Raw genomic sequence first — 7,366 nt, 5'->3', positions numbered from 1 at the left:
CAGAGAGGAGGCAGAGAGAGAGGGGGAAGCAGGCTCCCCGCTGAGCACAGAGCCAGATATGGGGCTCGATCCCAGGACCCTGAGATCATGACCTGAGTCGAAGGCAGAGGCTTAACCCACTGAGCCACCCAGGTGCTCCTATAACTGGATTTTTTAACTGTAGAGTTTTAAAATTTTTATATATGTATATTTTTAGATACCAGTTCTCTGTCAGACATAAATTTGGCAAATATTTTCTCCCAATTATTGTTTTTAAGTTGTCTTTATAGGGGCTTTCACTGAAGAAAAGTCTTACATCTTGATGATGTAAAATTTATCAATTTTTCTTTGTGGGTCATGCTTTTGGCGTCAAGTCAAAAAACTCTTGCCTAGTTCTAGATCCCAAAGATTTTCTCCTTTTTTTTTTTTTAATTGTTGTTAGTTTTATAGCTTTACATTTTACATGTAAGCTCGTGATCCATTTTGAGGTAATGCATGAGGATATGCATATGCATTTGAGTTAATGAAATACGTCTTAATGCCGGTCGAACTGGTGTTTCCTCTTCCAAAGTGAGTAAATTCCAGTGTAGTCAACTTGCCACAAGTGGCTGGCTTGTGTCCTTGAAGGGTGGTTTCGTGGCAGTTGTTCTCTGGTGGCCCTTAATATGTGGCAAGATACTTCATACTTCACTCTTACTTCCACAGATCTATCCTCCTGCCTCTCTAGTTGTTCACTACCTAGATATTCTTTACCTCAGGCTATTTATCTTTTCTTACAAGAGAATGACAGGTGCATGGAAGCTCTATCCATTATGAAGTTTTCCCCTCACCACTGTTTTTCAGGGCTGCCCCCGGATGGGCTATAATGCAGCACCAGTCCACTTGTGGCATGACCCATCTGTGACCCAAGCTTGGCTTCTTTCTCCTCTATCAGATGATCATAAGAGACCCACCTCATGTCTCCAAGTAGGAGCTGAGGGAAATGTGGTAGTTGACACCGGTATCTGGAAGCTACATAGCTTTTCCAATCTGGCCTCAAAGTCAATACAGTATCACCACCTTGTTCAATTGGTAGAAACAGTAGCAAACCTTCCAGATTAAAGGACAAAAAAAGAAAAAAAAAATCAGACTCTCCTTCTTGATGTGGGTGTAGCAACTCACACTGCAGAAGAGCATGTGGTATGGGAGATATTGGGTCATCTTTGGAAAATACAATCTGCCACAAGGTCTCTCTATTCTGGCTGGTAAAAACTTGAATGATTCCCAGCCCTGCCGGAGTCCTGGGAATTTTTCAGCTTATAGCTCCCAGGAATTAGTCTTTCTCTAGTGGTTTTTCTCTGTCTGGTCTTGTGAAGTATTATCCTGTGCGTGTACAGGTGGGTGTTCATCCAAAGGGTCAACTCCTCATCCAGAGCTCCTTCTCCATGTATCTCCTTCCTTTTTGGCATTTATCTAGCAAATTTAACTCCCTCAGCTTCCCCCAAACTCTAATTTGCCTCCTCAGTTCAGAAGGCAGTTCAACTGCCTTCTCAGTTCAGAGACCGCTGGTCTCTGTTATGGTTTTACCAATCTATAAAAAAACAACGGTTCCATAAAGGAGGCTGAATAATCTGAAAATTTCCTCCACAATTGAGGGTTATCTGTTTCCCTTCCCTCAGGGACCATAGTCCTATTCTGCCTCTTGTCCAATGTCTAAAAATAGTTGTTTCATACCTTTGATCCAGTTTTTCGGTTGGCTATGGTGAGAGAGTACTTTCCATTTTTTCATGGGTGGAAGCAGAGCCTGAATATATTTTGAAGATAAGGTCAATGGGATTTGATGATGAGCTGGACATAGGTTGTGAGAAAAAGAGGGAGATACATCAAGGATGACTTTAAGATTTTGGGCCTGAAGTTGGAAGGGTGGCATTACTATAACCTGAGGTTAGATCAGAATTGGGGTTGGAGGAGTAAGTTAGGAATTTAGCTTTAAAAATGTTAAACCTAAATACCTATTAAACATCCAAGTGGGGCTGTCAACTTCTCAGTTGGATATGAGTCAGATGTTCAGGCTGGAGATTGGGCTAGAAATATATAATTGGGAATTGTCTCTGCATAGATGGTATTAGAAGCCATGAATCCGAATGAGATTACCAAGGAAGAAAGTGTAGATAGAAAAGTGAAGTCCAAGGACTGAGACCTGGGACACTCCAATAGTAAATATTTGGGGAGATGGAGAGGATCCCTGGAGTTGTTTGTGCTAACTCTCCCTCTCCTCTGTCCCCATGCTCTCTCACTCCCATGACTGTGCCCATTCTGTCTTACTGATTTGCTGGCTCTAACTTCTGCTGACCTGTGTTGTCCTGTGGCCATCCTAGTCTGGGCCTGATAGATCAGTTCCAGGATTGACACTGGGCCTCAGAAACTGCTCTAGCCAATCCACGTCCTGGCGTTGTTTGAGATCCACCTGGCTCCATCAGGACTGACTCCTGCCAAAGTATAGAGTAGGAATAAGGCGAATGGCTCAGGACTTCCACAGTGAGCAGTTCCTTGGCCATAACCCCTTATCATCTGTGATAGTACCTTCCATGTTGAAAGCTCAGAAGCACAGGGAAAGAGCAGATAGATCATTTTAGACCAAGCCAGTTTCTTCTGCCAAAGATTCTGTCCTGCACAATATTGCTGTGTGGGCAAATTTGGTAGTGGTATTCTATGCTATTGGCCTCAAAACACTAAGTGTATAATGTTTCAAATATCTCTAATTTCCCCATAACAAATTATTATTGACTGGATGGTAGTAATCAATATTAACATCATTCATCTAGCCACATGTGAAAAGGATTAGATAATTTTATCACAGTATTATTTCTAAAAATAATAAAAATTAATAAAATATTAGAAATAACTAACAATAGGAGACAAAATAAGTATGTTGTGGTACACCCATAATAAACACATAGTAAAATAATTTTGCAGATATGGGAAGATGCTTATAATATATTATTGGTTTAAACTTATTTTTTTTTCCAGAGAGGGAGAGGAGGGGAGGGGCAGAGGAAGTAAGAGAATCCTAAGCAGGCTCTGGCCCCAAGCCTGACATAGGGCTCCATCCCACAACCGTGGGATCACAACCAGAGCTGAAATCAAGAGTTGGATGCTTAACCGACTGAGTCATCCAGGAGGCCTGATTTAAACATTTTAACAAGGCAGTATAAAAGCACTTTCAAATAAACAGATTTAAAGAGAACGCCATACCTTGAACTCTAACAACGAATGGCTACGTAGAGAAGGATACCAAGGAAACTGAGCAAGATCAGGGTCAAGGATATAAGAAAATCATCGTGTCAAAGAAGGCAGGGGAAGGCTTTTTTTTTTTTTTTTTTAAAGAAAAAAGGAATGGTCATTCAACCATTCAATAGAGTTAAATGCTGAAGAGGCAAGATGACAAAAAGATGACCACCGTATTGACCATGATGACCACTGATGACCATGGCCAGAGCTGTTTCAGCAGAATAATGAGAGTAAAAGCCGACTGGAGTGGGCTGAAGAGTCCATGGGAGGTGAGGGAGTGGAACCATTTTAAGGAATTACATGTGTAGGGGAAGAGAGGCAGAAGGCCACAGATAGAGGATGTACGTTCAGGGATCCTTTTTTATTCAGAGAGACAGGAGTTTGTTTAAATAACCATAAGATGGATACAGCAGGGAGGGAAAGACTGGATACACAAGAGCAAGACGGGATCAATTACAGATGAAGTTCATCAAAAGAGGGGTGAGGATGGGCTATAACCTACAAGTGGGAGAACTGCTCTTGGTTTGTTAGTGGGAGGAGGGAGTCTTCAATCACAACAGGAAGTAAGAAGGGTGAATGTGTGGGTAGGTTTAAACATTTGGTAACACAAAGGAAGGACTCAATGATGACTTGTGTGGAGGGCATCAGAAGGGTCAGGGGAGTGGGGAAGGTTTGAAGCCATTGATAGGAGTTGATAGGATCGTGAGTTGACCAGAGACAAGGAGTAAATTTTCAACCACCCTTTTGTCCCAAGTGGGACTGGTGATCCTGAATTGGGGTGGAACCCATCTCCCTGACAGTGAGACTTTCTTCAGTAGTATTTTGTTGGTTGGGTGCAGGCAAGAAGGAAGAAGACAGAATGGTTCATCTGTGGTTGGGGCTTAGCCATAAAGGACATGAAAATGTCTCCCTCCTGCTTGCGGGGCTGGGTGGATGGAGACGAGCCCCAGCTCTTCCCCCGAGGGAAGGTGAAAGAGGGTAGTTCCTCTGTCCCCACTAAATGAGTTGCTCCGAAGTCCACCTTCCAAACTTCCTGTCCCTGGGAAAGCCTGTCCTTTGTTAGCCTGACGGATTCCCCCACGTAGAGCTCAGCCTCCCATATGCTCTTTGCTGTTTCTGCAGGCTTGTCAGGAACAATCCCTTTTGGTTTTCAGAGAGGTCTTTTCATATGTGCTGCTTCTTGATCCGTACTGTGCTTGTGAGTGCATGGGAGGGACAGGGCTTGACTCCCTGAGGAAGGTCACTGTTAAGCTCTAGTGAGGACAAAATAGCCTTCTTTAATGCTCCACTCGCTTGATACTCTGGTGCCAACACTTCCTATAAGAAGCCACGGGGCTTCTCTTTCCTCTGGCCCTTTGCTTCTGTGGAGAGCAAAATAGAATGGAGCCACTTACTTTCCTCAGGTCTCAGCTTTTTACCCAAGGAGAAGAAAGAGGGCAGCCAAGTTATAATTTGTGCATGTGTCACATTCCTAACCTGGTTGCCGGGCCAGGGTTGGCACTGGGAAGAGAAGGGCTGGCAGAATGGACGGAGCGAGGGAATCAGGTTCCAGCTCCCGCACAGGCCTCAGCTATGACTTCTGCTGCTTAGAGACAGAGGGGAGAGGGCGAACACAAGGTGAACCACTGCTGGCTCTGCTGAAGAGTGGACGATGTTCCCCAAGAAGACTGGCTTTGGGAACAGGCTGGCCTGGGAAGAAAAGTTGCCCTCCCAACCCCACCCAACATACATGCTCCAACCAGAAAAAGGCCACATGTGTTTCCTATGTGTCTTTGCTCCCTCTGAGCAGAGGAACCTCGTTTAAATAAGCTATTGGCCAGCTGACAAACTGGGAGGTCACTTGTCATTTCTGACCCTGTTACTTCATCCACAACATGAGAGCGGAAAGGGATGAGATCCAAGACTCTTTCTGACTATAAATCTGATATATTCTGGGTATAAATCTGATTGAACCAGAATGACATCAAACTTTCATTGTTTTATGAGCACTGGATCCCGAGGTCTTAACATATATTGGATGATATACACAGAGTCCCAGCACTAGTCCTAGCAATGGTCTCAGAGGAAGGGATCAGGGGAGAGAGAATAATTTAGGAGGGCTCCACCCTGAAGAATGTGTTGCAACCCATGGCTCTGACTCTCCCTTTTTAGGCCTCAGTTTCCTCAACTATAAAATGAGATTCTGAGCCTAGAAGACCTTTAAAATGCTGTTCTGATTTTCTGGGTTCCGTGTCTCTGTCTTCAGGTAACTTTGAGCCCCAGTGGACAAAGACAGTGTCCTTACTGAACACATGCATGGCATGTGTGCGGAGCTATAGTGGAACATGATCCCTATCTCAAGGAGCTCACAATGGGTTTTTAAAACTGCTAAGCCACACACATAAGAAAGTATAGTATAACACGCAAGTATCATTCATGGCTAAATGTGTAACACAGACACAGCAGGCTGGCTCTCTCTGGGCACGTTCATGCTGCAGGCTGGAGGAGCCACAATTACAGCTTGCTTCTCCCACAGCCTCCTTCTACTTCAGCTCTCGAAAGGGGATTTGTGGGGGTCAGACTGCTGGGTTCAGTTCTGGCTTTGCCACTTGAAAACGCTGGGGAAGCTACTCAACTTTTGTAAGCTGTAAAGTCAGTTTCCTGGTCTTCAGGATGGGGTTAATAAAAGGACTCCCTTGCCATGCTATTGTAAAGATTATATGAATTCTCAATAACTGGGTATAGAGAAAATGTACCTCAATATAATAAAGACCATATATAATAAGCACACAGCTAATATACTCAACAGTGAAAAGCTGAAAGCTTTTTCTTTAAGATGAATAGGTCAAGGATGCCCACTCTTACTACTTTAATTTAACATACTGTTAGAAGTCCCAGTCAGAGCAATTAGGTGAGAAAAAGAAATAAAAAGACCTCTGAATCAGAAAGAAAGAAGTAAAATTGTCTCTATTGACAGATGACATGATATTATTTATAGAAACCCCAAAGACTCCACCAAAAAAACTCTAAGAATAAACAAATTCAATAAAGATGTAGGACACAAAATCAATATACAAAAATCAGTTGTGTTTCTATACACTAACAATGATCAGAGGGAAATTAAGAAAACAACCCCATTTACGGTTGCATTGAAAGAATAAAATACCAAGGAATAAATTTAACCAAGGAGGTGAATGATTTGCACGCTGTAAACTATAAACCACCAATGAAAGAAATCAAAGACATAAATAAATGGAAAGATAGTCCATGTTCATGGATTCAAAGAATATTATTAAAATGTCCATACTGCCCAAGGCAAGCTAAAGATTCAATGTAATCCCTATCAAAATTCTAATGGAGTATTTCACAAAAATAGGACAAATAATCCTAAAATTTGTATAGAACCACAGAAGACTCAAAATAGCCAAAGAAATGTTGTTAAAGAAGAATAAAGCTGGAAGCATCACACTTCCTGATTTCAAACAAAATTACAAAGCTACAGTAATCAGAAACAGTATGGTATTGGCATGAAAACAGACGCAGAGTTCAATGGGAACAGAATAGAGAGCCCAGAGATAAACCCAGGCATATACGGTTAATTACTTTTCAACAAAAGACCCAAGGATATATGGTGGAGGAAAGGACAGTCTCTTCAATAAATAGTGCTAGGAAAACTAGGCAGCCCCATGCAAAAGAATGAAACTAGACTCGTATCTTACACCATATACAAACACCAATTCAAACAGAGACTTAAACATAAAACCTGAAACAACAGAAGTGCTAGAAGAAATATCAGTCTTATCAGAAAAGAAATTTCTTTGGATTTGACATCAGAAGCAAAGACAACAAAAGCAAAAATAGGTAAGCGGGACTACATCAAACTAAAAGCTTCTGTATAGCAAAGGAAAGGCAACCTACTGAACATAAAATATTTGCAAATCATATATAAGGAGTTAATATCCAAAATATATAAAGAACTCATACAACTCAATAGCAAAAAAACCCCCAAACGATTCAATTAAAAAATGGTCAGAGGAACTGAATAGACATTTTTCCCAAAGAAGACATACAGATAGCCAATAGGCACATGAAAAAGTACTGAACGCCACTAATTATCAGAGAAATGCAAATCAAAACC

The 7,366-nt window shown here is 41.9% G+C and overlaps 1 protein-coding gene across 1 annotated transcript in view; it reads right to left on the bottom strand.

Annotated features, from left to right (window-relative positions):
* Positions 1 to 411: 411 nt before the first annotated feature.
* The window catches only part of DTL (denticleless E3 ubiquitin protein ligase homolog), a 63,279-nt gene continuing 56,324 nt past the window's right edge, over positions 412 to 7,366 (bottom strand). The window contains exon 16 of the mRNA XM_047704095.1: positions 412 to 638. The gene's annotated coding sequence lies outside the window, so the exon portion shown is untranslated. The remainder of the gene's footprint in view (positions 639 to 7,366) is intronic.

This window comes from Lutra lutra, chromosome 15, assembly GCF_902655055.1.
Source record: "Lutra lutra chromosome 15, mLutLut1.2, whole genome shotgun sequence".
Classification (NCBI taxonomy): domain Eukaryota; kingdom Metazoa; phylum Chordata; class Mammalia; order Carnivora; family Mustelidae; genus Lutra; species Lutra lutra.
Note: the sequence above shows the minus strand (reverse complement) of the source record. Positions and strands in the feature narration are given on the sequence as shown.